The following is a 15,712-nucleotide window of genomic DNA, read 5'->3' as shown; positions in this document are numbered from 1 at the left end:
GTGTAATAGCGCTGGCTGTCCTAGAACTGGAACTGTGTAGACCTGGCTGGCCTTGAGCTCACAGAGTTCTACCTGCCTCTGCCTCCCAAGTACTGGCATTAAAGTCATGCGCCACTGCCTGAATTTATATACACAAATATACATATATAAAAATAATTTTATATATATATAATTTATTTAACTTTATTTTATCTGCATTGATGTGAAGATGTTAGATCCCCCTAGAACTGCCATGTAGGTGCTAGGAATTGAACCCAGGTCCTCTGGAAGAGCAACCAGTGCTCTCAACTGCTGAGTCATCTCTCCAGCCTTGTGTACCCTTTTCTGTAGTCAGTGGATGGACTTTTAAGCAAGCAAGCTGCACATGTGGAAAAAATTTGTGTGTGGGTGGAGGAAACATCTGGCAGCTGAGAAGAGAGGTGGGGACTGGTCCCTCATGTAGTGACTGAGAGAGCTTGAAGCTGTGCCAGAGATCCCTGTGTGTGTGTCACGTGCTGCTGCCAAGTCCTCTGCCTCTAGAAACCCTCTCTGGCCTCCTGAGCACTTGCTTAGGGAGCTAAGGGGGCTCTGAGTTATTCTGGAAATTTTCCAAGTGAACAGCAAGTCGCCTCCTCTCCCTTCCAGGTTCTTTTATCGTTATGACAACACAAACGGACTAACTTCTCGGCAAACTAGCATTCACCATAAGTTTTACCACATTGAATGTTACAAAAAATAAATAAATCAAAGATAGAATCCATGCTGTTGAGAACTGATAAGTCTCCCACTAAAATCCAGACATCATTCTTTCCTTTTTGGTGGAAAACACAAAGATTTAGATGTTTGAGATTTTAAATAAAGTTGACCGCATTTCCATGTCTCTTCAGGGCAGGGGACAAGAGTGGGAGCCGGACCAATGCTACTAGGGCAAGCTTTGCCTGGGGCGTTCCTTCCCACAGAGGGCAAGGAGGGAAAGACACGGTGGGAATTCAAAGTATGACCCCTTTCCTTCCTAAAAAAGACTGGAAATTCCTCATGTCCTCAGTTTGGAGTTTGATACAGGAGAGTGATTCATTTCTCATGGTAACAAGGAGTCTTTGAAATGAAGGTTAAAAAAAATCACACCCCAAGAGAAGCTTGCAGGAGAGGGCTGTCCTCTGGCTCCTCTGTTTTCCCCAAATGCATGGGTTCTAGTGGCAACTCTCCATGTAGCAAGTCCTTTCATTGTCTGTCTTTGAGCAACTTTCAGAGGCTCGGCCACACATCTCACCCCGCCAGTCTGAGATGGAGTGGGAAGACCTTTCAGACTGCATGGTCTCTCACAAACTTTAGACCATAGCGCTGATCATCCCAGTTACCTTGAACAACTGAGTCTGGACACCAAGGAGTCTGAAGAAAGCATTGTCATGCCGCTGTCCCTGCGCCACATGCTACAAAAGATTTTATTCAGAACAGTTATTACAGAGAGCATGACATAACAAGCCCAATTTCCTCATTGTAAATGAAAGACGGAATGATGGCTTCGTTCATCCTGAGAAGAATACTTGGGGGAACGTTTTTTCTTGAGCTGAACAAAGTGTAGCAAATAGTGTCCACTCTGGTACTTTTAAGTTAGAATGGGAGCTGGGCTGGTGCCTCAGCAACAGCACATTTGCCTAGCAGTGAGGAGACTGTGGTTTCGGTCTGTGGCGCCACAAAAAACAAATAAATACAAATTTGTAAAGTAAAAGCAGAGTGAAATTTTGTCTGTACTCTGAAAGACTCTGTCTTTGCTCTGAGGAGTGTGTTGGATTCTTCTCCTAGGAACGTTCTCTCTTGCTGTGGCGCCATTGTTCTGAGAACTAGTTTGGTGGAGCTAGCCTTCCCAGAGTTTCTGGGAGTACATCTTCTCACTCCCTGCTTGCTGCTCCATAGCCAGGGTAGTGATGTGTTTCATGTAGGAGTGGATGTGATGGACACTGTACTTAAAAAAAGAAAAAGTCTTGTGTGATTAATGGTCATTATAGAAAATAAGGAAATAGGGAGAAATTATAATGAAAACAAAAGCAACCTATGTATCAGATGACAGCTATGCTGTAATCCCATACTGCAGGCATTTTAATATATATACATATATCCATCAGAAGAAGAAGATATGACTCAGCAGTTGAGAGCACTGTCTGCTCTCCCAGAGGACCTGAGTTCGATTTACAGCACCCACATGGTGGCCCACCACTGACTATAACTCCAGTCCCAGGGGATCTGACACCTTCTTCTGGTATCCATGAAGACTGCAGGCAAGGTATCCAGACACACATGTAGGCAAAACACCCATATACACTTAAGAACAAATGAAGAAAACAGTATCCATCTCTACCTAGCTGAAGAACTCATCCACCATTCTAATTTTATGGATTCATATCAGTGACATCATTTCGCAGATTGGCACTACTGGGCCGCAGAACCTTTGTGAGAATTTTGCCGTTCGGCTGCCCACCAAGCTGCCTGGTTCCGTCACTTGTGTCACCGAGGAGTTGTTAGGAAGTAGGAGAAGGAGCTGTCTGCCTCTGCTGAAGCTTTTGGGATAAGTGTTTGATGTTGAGTCCCTGAGACTTTACTTTTGAAATGCAAACGTGCAGACCATTGGGGGTGAAGTCCTTAGCTTCTCAGTACAGGTCTGTGGAGCTTTGTGGGATAGAGAGAAACCTTGGGAATGTGTCCGAGGCCCCCTGGGTAGGTGGCAAGAGTTGTGAGGATAAAGGAGCCACAAGAATCACAGCAAGGCCACATGCTCAGAGGTTTGTCAAGAATCCAACTGGTCAAAATACAAGTTGTCTCTCCTCTGGGTAAAGACAGCATATGTCCATCCATGCGTGTGCCTGCCCCGCACACTCACGTTTTTCTTTCGTCTAGCAGAATTGAAACAAAACAGTTTGGGTGCTTGTGCCAGGAGGAGGCCACAGAAACTCACAGCACAGTCACACGGCACCAGAAAAACTCCCCAGACCTATCTCGGGTTGCTGCTTAATGGGCCTGAACCAGTTTGCATTTTTGCAGAGCAGAGTCATCACAGCGGCTGGAGCTACCTGGCCCCCGCCTGGCCTTGGGGACCTGATCTGTGTAAATCCTGCAATTCCCTAAGTGTCAAACAACTCAGACTTAAAGGGCACCAGCAGCCCTTCTTTTCAATACCGAGGAGTGCCCTTTTGAAGCAGCCTGGAAGGACTTGACATTCTAGGGTTTAATTATTAGAGAGACAAGCAAAGGCAATGAGATGCCACTCTGAAGCAAATGTTTAACCACTCGAGTAGAGGAGGAAAGAGAGTGCATTAAATCTCCAAAGGGAACCCTCCAGTCGACTTTCCCCATGCAGGCTGATGGGCAGCTCGCAGCTCCAGCTGAATGAGTGTTTAGACAGCCCTCTGGGCTGCGCTGAAGCTGACGAGGGGGCACCCTCTGTCCGACGTGTGCTTTTAAAATTTCATTTCTACAAAGTGTCCCCTGAGTCCTGAAGCATGGCACTGTATAAGCTAAAATCCACTGGCCGTATCCAGGGCAGATTCTCCACTTTCTTGTTGTAAGGGTCAAATACCTGAACCCAGCTTAAGGAAGGAAGTGTTTGTTCAGACTCTCGGTTCCCGGGTGGAGTCCATCATGGTGGAGAAGTCACCTTTGCAGGAGCTCAGGTCAGGTGATCACTTTGTGTCTGTGGTCAGATACTGGTGCTTGCTTCTGCCTGCTTCCTCCTTTTCATTCAGTCCCGGATACCATCCTATGGAATGGTGGACCATAGGTAATGTAGCTCTTCCATTAACCCTATATAGATCAACCCTCAACAGACACACCCAGAGGCTTAGCCTGTGTGATTCAAGATCCTGTCAAGGTGAGAGTCAAAGGTAACCATCGTACTGACCAAATACTTCATTTCCTCACAACTTTGTTTCCATCAGAACCTTTCTCTAGAATGATGGTTTTTGTTGATGTTCGGCAAGTAATGCATCACTAATAAAGACTGGGTGTGTCACGTAGCCTTTGACCTCTGTTTCCGGACAGCACCATGGATTGTAACTATGCTTGACAGTTCGTTCCTCTCTGAGAGTGTCTATGGAGGGGGCCAGCCTGGATATGGGGAATGTCTTTCATTAAGCCTGGAGCTCATTGATTTGGTTAGACTGGCCAACCAGCAAGTCCCCAGGATTTTTCTCTCCCCTCCCCCCCCTTGTTTTTGTGTGAGTGCTGAGAATCTGAACCCAGATTTTTATGCTTGCATGGCAAACCCTTAACCCACTTGGCCATCTCCCTGGCCCCAAAGATGTCTTATATCCTCACAAGGAGGCAGAGTTAATACTGTGGTACTCTTGTCTATCAAATCCCTCTCTGGTTTCAGGAAGAGCCATATTGATAACACTAGATTTGGTTTCTGGTGACAGACAGAGTAACTTTGGGGTCACAGCAAACCACCTACATGAATTAGTGAGAAGGACCATGGGACAAAAAGAGTCAGAATTTTGTCTATCATTTCTATTAATCAATAAGGAACCATTCACAGCCAACATGGCAACCTTTCTGGAAACCCAAGTTGGGGGTGGTACCTTCTAAAAAGTCCCAAGCTTTGTCATTCCATCCCCGGGGCCGTGGCTATAAGGAAGGAAGTCAGGTCTTGTGGCCCACACAGTCCTGTACCAACATCCTGGGTTTACTCCATGCTGGTAACAAGGTAGAAATGATCTGAGTCATTATTTATAGCCAGCCCGTGAATCCTATTAGCAATTTCTCCAATTTTCTCTTTTGATCAAGGGAACAGAAATCCATTATCAAGCACTTCCACAAAATGACCTCACATTTCCTTCCTGGACTTAGCGCTCAGCTGTTGGGAAGGAGTGAAGAGCCAGCAGAGTTTATGTTAAGTCGCAGTAGCAAATAGCTCCAAACCGACCAGACATCTGCAGGCAGAGCCCCTGGCTGGCAGATGCCCAGCCTTGCAGAGGACGTTTCTGGGAAAGACGTCTTGTGGTTCTCTGTGGGTTTCCAGTGCTAAAGCAGCGGGATATGGAGGCTGCATGTTAAAGGACCATAGGTCTTTTTAGTCCCCAGAGGAACTGTGCCTTAGAGAGCACAAAGGGCCATAGCTGCCTCCACCAGGCTCCTACCCCCAACCAGCAGCCTCTGCTGTCTGTCTAAGCTGTGTGTCTATACTTGCCTAACTGGGATGGTGAATGAGGATGCTGTTGCCTTCTTCCAGGTTGAAGTCAAGCCCTGAAGCACTGCTGCCCTTCTTTCTTGGTTTATCTGCTTCTTTATTTATTTTGAAAGGAACTTGTTACATAATCCTGGCCGGCCTGAGGATTCACTGTGTAGACCAGGCTAATCTCAAGAGAGCCACCTGCCTCTGCCTGCAGAGCGCCGTGCTTGAAGCTGCAGGCAGATGTGTGGCAATCATATGCCTCTCTTCTCTTCCTGATCTCCCCCTCACCCTCAACTGAAGCTTCAAGTTTATATCTGACCATGGGGGGTGGGGGGATGCCCACCACAGCTCCTGCATCTCAGTGCCTTGACCTAAACATTGGACCAGTGCCCCTGCCCTGTTGCCCATCCCTGCCCCCTCTCTGGGTCAGGATTCTCGCTGTGACTGACTTTACCCCCATACTTTTCTGTTACTTTGCTTGCTCCTTCACGCCATGTGAAGGCCATGAGGGGAGGGTGGAGGAGCTGGCTTCCTCAGGTAGAGCTTTTTGCATGAATGTAGATACCACATACACACAGAAAAAAAAAATTTGAAGAGTAGTGTGAATATATCAGCATTAAGAATACTTCTTTGTTGATCCCTGTTTTCTTCCACAACTGATCGAGTTCAAGTGATCCCGCAGTAGACAGTCATTTCAAGAGCCTCTTATAGCAATATGTCAAAACCTGAGAAGAATAACATGGATAGCGCAATTGACATGGTCAGACTCCCAGTGACATTGTCTCTGTTTCCTTGTGTATATGCCTGCATGCCTGAGAGCTTAAAAAATTGATGGGGACCCCATTCTGCTTGTAGTGAGCCCTCCTACCTGGTGCTCAGGGATTATGTCTCTGCATAAATTTGCTGGAAATAGGCACCAGTCTAGTTGCAAGGCCATTATTGTTATGCAAATTGGAAAAGTACTCTTAAGCCATACTCTTAAGAAAGGATCATAGGAAGAGCATTAGGTGGGGCTGCAGAGTCATTACAGTTGTAATGAATCAGATGGGAAAGAACCAACATTGAGGCTTCAGGAGCCACATTCCACCTTCAGCTTTGAAATGTGCTGGCGATGTTCATATAGTCTTGAATATAACACCATCTCCCTTCTTTGTTTCTGAAGAGTCATTTAGATACGTTTCTGTTATCCCACATCTTCCATCTTCCACACAGAGCAATGATGGGCAATGACTGGAATTTTTTAAGTAGGATTATCGCGGTCCTGGCTTTGGTTGTAGAATTTCCCAGCGAATGCACAAACCTTAAAGTTTGGGTGCTGGGCGCCATCAGATGTGTGAGCACCTTCCTCAGGATTCATTCCTGTGGAGTGCTTCCCAGGTTATCCTGAAATGACCAGCACTCCTAGAGCACCTGCTTCATTTTGATAAAGACCTTCTCCCACCTTCTGTGACAGGGAGCTTACAATGACAACCTTCCTTTCTATAAGGTTTCCATCTCTTAAGGACAAACAGAGCTGGGTGGTAGTGGCGCACACCTTTAATCCCAGTACTTGGGAGGCAGAGGCAGACGGATCTCTGTGGGTTTGTAGCCAGCCTGATCTACAAGAGCTAGTTCTAGGACAGGCTCCAAAGCTATAGAAAAATCCTGTCTCGAAAAATGAGAGAGAGAGAGAGAGAGAGAGAGAGAGAGAGAGAGAGAGAGAGAGAGAGAGAGAGAGAGAGAGAGAGAGATATCAAATCCTTTAACTATCATCAGACCTTCAAGTGCTGTGTGGACAGCTAAGTTGCAGGCCAAGCCTTTTCCTTTCCTGTCAATCCACCTCTTTTTTTGGAATGTGGTTCTGAGCTTCATCCTCTTGTCTTTAGAAATTAAGCCAAAAGATCCAAAGTGCTGCTTGTTATCCCAGCACTTTGGGGTGGGGGCAAGGTGGGGGCTGAGGCAGGAGGATTTCTGTGAGTTTGAAGCCAGACTGAGCTATGTAGTGAATTCTATACCAGTCTTGGCCTAAACAAAATTTTAAAAAGAGGGAGATGGGGAGAAAAGAAGGATAGAAGAAAAGATGGAAGGATGGAAGGGGGTTAGTTATACTTGCTGGGCACGTTCACATTCTTGGCCTCTAGCACTGGGCACATAGCTGGTCTGAGAGCAGAATCACTCCCAGTGCCTATGTGAAGACACAAAGGCTGCTGAGGAAATGCCTGGCTAGTGGCGGACTGGCCTGTCACATCCTACCTGTGTTCCACCTTCCTAGGATGGGATGACGCCATGATTTTCTTTGGTCATGTCTTAGTGACTGACTCTCTTGAGATGTCCTGGATTATGCTCAGTGATGGAGGAGGGTCTGTGTGTTACTTTCATTGGTTAATAAAGAAACTGCCTTGGCCCTTTGATAGGACAGAAAATTAGGTAGGCGGAGTAAACAGAACAGGATGCTGGGTAGAAGGAAATGAGGGCAGACGCCATGGAGCCAGCCACCAGGTCAGGCATGCTGAATCTTTCCCAGTAAGCCACCACTTCGTGGTGCTACACACATTATTAGAAATGGGTTAATCAAGATGTGAGAGTTAGCCAATTAAGAGGCTAGAAATAATGGGCCAGGCAGTGTTTAAAAGAATACAGATTATGTGCTGTTATTTCAGGTGTAAAACTAACCATGTGGGAGCCGAGCAGGACTAAAAGCAGGCCTGCTCTCTGCCTCACCACTACAACTCAGAATCTTTGTGCTGTTGGTATTGGGAAGAGGGAGTCAGGCTGGACCTCTGCAGGTATGCCACTTCTTGGTGTGCCTACCTGCACCATGACAAGCCCCCATCATATGTCCTGGTTGACTTGTCCTGCCTACTTTATGGGAAGACCTGGCTCATAGGGAGACAGTAGAATGGAGGAAGAGGCCATCTGTGGCCTCATCTTTTGGTTGCATGGCTGAGATTCCCCATGCCTGGCCTTTGGGAGGAGATGGGAACCTGGGAGAAGGAACCTGAGCTATATCTCCAGCCCCGATTTTAACTTGTTAATGATAGCAACTTGGAAATATATTTGCACGATGAGTAGTTCACACATGGGAAATGGTTGTGCTCAATGGGACCATCACCTGCAAGGAAATGTGTCAGCTGATGTCCCTGAATCCTCTCATTCCGCAGACCCTGTGGTCTCTCCATCTCATTCCGCAGACCCTGAGGTCTCTCCATCTCATTCCGCAGACCCTGAGGTCTCTCCATCTCATTCCGCAGACCCTGTGGTCTCTCCATCTCATTCCGCAGACCCTGTGGTCTCTCCATTCTCTCGTTTGGCAGACCTCTTTCATAATGCAGCTCTTGCTGGACTTCTTTAATTCTTGCATGAATCAGTAATAGCAACTTAGCCAGATTCCTCCTTCAGGAATTGAGTACTTCCAGTATCTTTTATTTGGTATTTGTTTGAAAATCATATAGTAACAATCTCATCCCTCAAAAGCAAAGCTAATTACTGCTAATATTTTGCCAATATATCATTTTTAAATTGACACCATTCCATTTTGCAGTCTCTCTCTTTCCTTTTAATGATGACTCCTAGATGTTTATCTACCGCTTAGTTCTTCTAATGGATATGCACTAACTCACATTTCCGACCTCAGCTAGTTTTTGATTTTTCATAAACACCTGCATGTCACTGATCATTATGCAAATCTGTCTTCATTTAGTAGGGGTTAATTGCTATTCGTGTAATGACAAGCATGATCTCCTATCAGTGTGCAGCCCACAGCAGTTAGATGTAACCCAGGTTTGCATTCTCCTTTCCTCTTGGTTGTTGCTCATGTGGTGGTCAACTATCCTGAAGCTTCTGAGCTATGGTTTTTGATTTCTCTACAGACTCTATGGCCAAGTGTGGAACTCTGTTACACAAATGTCTGGCAAACTTACACACCAAAACAAGTCTAGTTCTACGCACAACACTCCAAGTCTGATGCTTTGCAAAGCACTGTGGGATCTTGCAGTGCCTGGCATTGCTGTGTCATTGAAAGTATGATATTGTGGCTGAATAATGTATGAATGGTTGGGAGAAGAAAAAGCACAGAGCAAACAGAAAGGGGTAAAACTAATGTTAATTATTCCCAAACACCAGCCTCGAGATAGCCCTGTGAACAGTGTTTTGGCTGCTGGAGAGAGAGATTCAGCCTCCTGCACAAAAAACAGGGATGAATTTTAACATCAGAAAACAGTGGCAAGTGGTTTTGAAGCATCTCATGACAGTATAGCTTGAAAAACATTTTTAGTGATGGAGAGATGGTTCAGCAGTTCAGAGCACTCACTGGCTGCTCTCCAGGAGGATTCAGGTTCAATTCCCAGCGCCTACATGGCATCTCAGAACCATCTGTAACTCCAGTCCCTGGGGATCTAATGCTCCTTCCTTACTTCTGCAGGCACCGTACCACATATGGTACACAGACACACATGCAGGCAAAATATCCATACACAATTAAAAGAGAAAGAATGAAAGAAAGAAGGAAGGAAAAGGAACAAAACCAAAACCAAAACATTTTGAATTTATAATCCCGAGTAACAGTTTGCTGTATTTTTTAACATTTGTTTGGCCTTCTGTTTCTCAGTATGTGTTTTGGGAATGTAATATATTTGATCTATTTGTCTGGTAAAGTTGATTATTTTTTTCTTTTCATTTGCTAATTTTCGCTTGTTTTTCTGCCACTCTGGGTGAAAGAAAATGTTCCCTTCCACATTATTCGGCAGTCACCTGTGGCTGTGGAGTCCCTTGGATTCTTCAGATTTCCTTGTGGCAGCTCCTGCCCCCGACCCTTTGTAATTATGTGCTGTTCCACGTCCCCGATGTTTTCTTAGTTCCCAACATTCTTGATAAAAGGGAGGTAATTAGTGTATTATGGCTTCTTTTTTGAATTGTTCGCCAAGATAAGCAGAGGGGAATATGCTACATGGGTAAAAATTTGCATAACAATATGAGCAAGCCTTTGTCACAAAAGCTCAACATAATCTCGGGGAAAATGAAAGCACTTATTTATGGAAAGTTCCTGCATGTACTTATCTCTAAGAATTAAAAATTGCCTCCGGCTGGGGCTGGCCTCCACTTACAGAAGTAATGTCACACCCTGTTTGCTCTCAGTACACCCTGGCTTTCAGGTGACACCCTGACATCCTCCTGTCAGTTCTGAGAGGGTCCCTTCCCTCCTTGGAACCACTGACTTCATTCAAAGCCAAACCAGAGAGTTAAATATGGAACATCTCTCCCTGACTCACTCACAGTTGCTTTGTGCTTGCATGGAAAGTGAATTAACGAACGAATGAATGAATGAATAATAATAATAGTAGGGCACATTTGATTAAAGCGGTGTTTCCTAAAATACCTAGGATAGCCTTTCATTTTCCCCTATGAACCAAATCAAGAGTAACCTTTTCTCTGGATGACAGTCGTGTTTCCTTCCCATCAGCCCCATGTCTGCCTCTGACTACCTGTCTCCACAATTTGCATGAGGTAGCTCAAACCCCTTTTCATCTTTTTGCATAAATGTTACTGCCAAACTCAGCTGGCCACCCCAGCTGGGAGGAGAGACGCCTCTGGGGTTTTAGTCTTTGCTATGCACCAGCACCCTTTTGCCCCAAGTCTCTCCCTGCTCAGGCAGGGATGAGGGCCCTGGCTCTGTGCTAGCTTCTCCCTTAGGACCATCTCTGCTCTTTGCCGATTCTTCTTCTCACTACTCAAGCGTGGCGCCTGGGGCCTTCTGGTTTCTACCTACACCCTCCTTCTAGAGAACACACTCAGATTTCCATCTCTTCTCAGCCGAGGTCTACCAGTGTCATGTGAAGCCCTGGTGCCCTCCAGGCTCTGCCAGGCTTCCTGGCCATTGGCTAAGTGACAGACAGACACAGGTACGCGATTATGTAATCACAAATAGCGGAAAGACAGACAGAGGATTTGGCCTCATCACAACCTTGACCTTGTAGCCAAGTGGACCGCTTGCTCCACACTCTGAACTGAGAATGCTGGCTCTCTCTAAGGCTGCAGTCCCTTCATAACTGACTTCAAGGGCTAGCCGGATGGCTCGGAGGGTAGAGTGCTTGTCCCGTAAGCCAGATGACCTGAGTTCAGTCCCTGCAGCCCTGGAAGGTCAGTTGTCCTCTGACCTCCACACCCATGCAGTGGCATGGCAACACACACAAATAAAATAGTTAAAAAAGAATACAGGCTATTTTGACTTAAGCATAAAACTGTAGCCTGGGACATGAAAACAGAGGCAGGAAGGAACCCTTGCCTTATCCATTCCCCCTCTCTTAGGTCCCCAAAGGTCTCCACAGCTTCAAAGTCACTAAAGCAGTCTCTCCCCAAAGTCTCATGATACTGCAGTTCTCAGATTAGTCGTGGACACTCACTGCCTCTTAAAATTAACAGTAGCTTTTGAAAGGTAGGAAATGCACATCACTCTCCTGGGCCTTGGGGCCCTTGTACATTCCAAATGTGTTTTCTGCATGGTTGTAGATGTGTGTGGGAACCACGTTTTTACAGCCTGCTCAGGACTAGCAAGTATCTCCCCAAATGTGTCCACTGTGTGGCTATGGCTACAGAGTCCAGCTGGTAGGCAGTGCAGAAGAAAGCTAATGATTTTAATGTGGAATTTTGATTACATACCGGTGCTGAACCCTTTAAAAATTCTGGCTTTATTAAACCCATCCATAATCATGAGCAAGGGAGTCTATGCAAATATCCCAGATACTTCTGAACGTCACAATTTCCATTTCCTATCAGTTCACGTTTGAATCACCTTATCGCTTATAGTCAGCCATTGTCTCGGGATACTTTCCTCATATTAACTCCGTCCTAACTCATCTGTCTGGCATTAGCTCATTGTACCTTTGGACTCAATACACTCGCAGGTGAGATCATCAAATTTGATAGACACACATGCACCATGTCATGGAGAAATGTCTTGGATCCCTTACCTTACCCCTTGTCCTTGTTCTTGAGTCTTTTACTTTCTAGAAGCTTCCTTGATGCATGCATGAATTTCCAGGGCTGCCACACAAATTACCACATACCGAGTGGCTTAGAGAACAGACACTGCCCTTCGGTTCTCAAGGCTGGTTCCTTCTCAGAGTCATAGCAAAGAATCCACTCTGTAGCTCACCCTTCACTTCTGGTGGCTGGTGGCAATTTCTGGCATCCGTTGGCTGGTAGACACATCCCTCTGGACAGCCTCCATCTTCACATGGACTCCTCCCTATGGATGCTCTCTTTCTGTAACAGCATGGTCACACTTGGTGAGGAACCCGACCTCCACCAATGTACGCAATCCATCTAATTAATTATATCTACAACAACCTACCTCTACACAGGATCTCAGTGGCTTTTGAGTTGTAGAGAAACCAAGTTTGGCTGTGTTTGTAAGATCCCCATCGAATTTATTTTTTCAGCTTTAAATTATTTATATTTTCCGATCACGATGGAAGTGGAGAATAATGTCATAAAGGCCATGTTCCCACCTTGTAGCTTCAGGAATTATCAGCATCTACAAGTCACGTGCCACCCTTTCTGTGCCTTTGTCTCACCCTCTGCTGAGAGCCTGTTGAACGGGATCTATACAGATAGGAAATTATTTTACTTGTATAATTTTTGAAGACAGAACAGCAGACTCCGCTGTCTCACCTCGGTGGCAGTGATGGGGGAGAAAGGTTAAAGTGCTGCAGTTAGTCTTACAACATGCATCTGGTTTTCACACTGTAGCTCATTAAAGGAGAAAAGCAGGAGATTAGAAGGCAGTAGGGAAGACACACACAGACACACTCACACACACACACTCAGGGACTGAAAATGCTTACCACTGAATTATAGCACTTGCCCTTTTTTATTTTATTTTATTTTATTTTATTTTTGACAGGCTCTTGCTGAGGTACTCTGCTTGAACCTTACATAGTTTAGGCAGGCGTTGAACTTGTGATCTTACTGAGCAGCTGGTACCACACCACAGGAAGCATTCCTTTGCCCCAGCTTTCTCCTTAGTCTTTCCCCAGCTCTCAGATCGCCCCACCCTTTCCAGCACCAACCACGAGTGAGTGTTCCCGGCACCTCTCTGGCTCCCTAGGGATCCCTTTCACTGTGTAGACACCTTGTTAGAAAGTTGAATCTGCACGCCTCCAGGCCTCTTGACGCTGGATCTGCTTGCCCTCTGCCTGGGTGGTCAGGAAGCATAAACCACTTAGCTTGTCTAGGACAGAACCCCGGGTCTAAGCCATGCAGAAAATATTTTCTCCCTCAGACTGTATAATACTCAGGCAAGTCCAAGTCCACCCTCACCTCACTTTTGACCTCCTGCATGCATACTCTATAATCCCCCCCACACACACACATACACACAGCCATCAATCCCTTTACCACATAGGATTCTGAGAGCAGAAAATCTAATTCAGAGTGGCACCAACAATAGAGACATGCATAATGTGATCTTGTTCTCCAGTATCCTAAACTGTACGGTGTATATGAGGTAGAGATATACATGAAGTAGGTGACATTCTTACAGGTACAGAATTGCTCACGTGACTGAGAGTCTGAATGGAGAAAAAGGTGACAGACGTTGCAGATCCACACAGCGGGCAGCAATACAAAGAGAGGATACTTAGGACTAATAGGCGAAATTCTAGAAAAGGAGGAGGGAGAAAGAGTGAGAGATGGTTGTGTGGTCAGATAATATGGAAAGAGGAGTTTTAAAAACATTTGGGTGTGTGCATAACTGCCGAGAAGCTGCAAGGTGCCATCCGATGAGTGGCATTCTTTGTACTGTGTGGCATGGCACATTTACTTGATTTGTTTCCATACAACTTTAACGTGTATCCTAGGAGAAGACTGTTTTCATTGTTACAAATCTGAAACCAATAATTTTCTTTTAAAATGCAAATATAAGTTCAGTTTTCCCTTACTTTCCCTACGAAGCTGGAAGCACACGATGTCTTAGAGATTTTCATTTCATTGTATTTTGATGTGACGTTACCTTTCATTAATCCCTTCCAGCTAAGCAAAATTTAATTAAAACCATCTCACATGATGGCAGCCATTTATGTATTTAAAAAAAAAAAAGAGCTCAGGCAGACTTGGTGGAACAGGCCCATGATCTCAGCTCCTCAGACATCTATCTGGGCTATACATTGATTTTGAGACTAGTCTAGGCAACTTTGTGAGACCTGGCCTCAAAATTTAAAAGGGAGGAGGGAGAGGAGAAGGAGAAAACAAAGCAGGACTGAGGGGCAGTGGAGAGATGGCTCAGTAGCTAAGAACACTGGCTATTCTTCCAGAGGACCCGCAAGCCATTCCCAGCAGCCTCGTGATGACTCACAAGGGGCTGTAACTCCATCTACAGGACTTTCAGGAAATTTGATGCCCTCATCAGGCGTCTTCAGGTACTGCATGTGGTACACAGACACAGGCAGGCAAAACACCCATATATGTGAAAATAAATTTTAAAAACTTTTAAAAGACGGCTTGGGGTAGTATGTTAATGGAGACTGTGCTTTCACTTTCCAGCTACCCAGACCCAAATAATCACACAGAAACTATATTAATTACAACACTGTTTGACCAATTGCTCAGGCATATTACTAGCTAGTTCCTATATCTTAAATTAACCCAGTTCTATTAATCTGTATATCACCACGAGGCTGTGGCTTACCTGTAAAGTTCTGGTGTCTTTATCCTTCCTACATGGTGTCTGCCTAACTCTGCCTTCTTTCTCCATGCATTCAGTTTAGTTTTTCCACCTAACCTTATTCTGCCCTGCCATAGGCCATAGCAACTTCTTTATTAACCAATGGTAATAAAACATATTCACAGTATAGAGAGGGGACTCCCACATCAGTAGTGCTCACACTGGACATCTTGCCTAGCACACATGACCCTGGATTCAACTTCAAATACCACAATAATGTCAGGGAAGCTCAGAAAGTTTGGCTGAAAGCCCTTTGTCCTGAGTAAAGCCAGGCTATACAGTTAGCAGGGTCCATTTGTAATCAAGAATGGGTTACATCATGACTTTCCCCCTGCTAACTCTGGATAATAAGAAACTGTTGCGCCTATGTTCCATGTTACATAATTATTGTCCGAATTTGGAAGGATTTGGACTTGAGAGCGAAAGGACATGAAATTATGTTTTGAAGAAATACAAAGTAATCTATGACATTATGTATCCTCCCCATGACAATTAGTATCAGGCGTAATTAGGGCCGTCCCATCCTTTGTATAGATCTGGTGGTAAAAGATGTTCATTGTTTGGTAAATGAGTCCAAGCCACAATGAGGGTACTTCTTTCTGTCATTGTTACTGACTTTTACGGTCACAAGGGCACTGGGAGTGTTGGGGAAGCGTGGGCTGTCCTCCACAGTTTACCATCACAAGGGCACCAGGAATATCGGGGAAGTGTGGGCTGTCCTCCACAGTTGTACAGTTGTGTGAGTCGGTCTGAACCACCTCATGGCCCCCCACTCAGTTCTGCCATTCATTTCTTTGGAATTTTAAGGAATAAAAGAAAATATTTTCTTCATTTTGACTAAGAATTATGAATGTAAATAAAACAAAACCCAT

At 45.2% G+C, this 15,712-nt stretch overlaps 1 protein-coding gene across 1 annotated transcript in view; it reads left to right on the top strand.

Annotated features, from left to right (window-relative positions):
• Positions 1–15,712, top strand: part of Prkca (protein kinase C alpha) — a 396,507-nt gene that overhangs the window by 132,979 nt on the left and 247,816 nt on the right. The window lies entirely within an intron of this gene.

Source organism: Chionomys nivalis, chromosome 7 (assembly GCF_950005125.1).
Source record: "Chionomys nivalis chromosome 7, mChiNiv1.1, whole genome shotgun sequence".
NCBI classification, from domain to species: domain Eukaryota; kingdom Metazoa; phylum Chordata; class Mammalia; order Rodentia; family Cricetidae; genus Chionomys; species Chionomys nivalis.
This window is presented reverse-complemented; position numbering and strand designations above follow the sequence as displayed.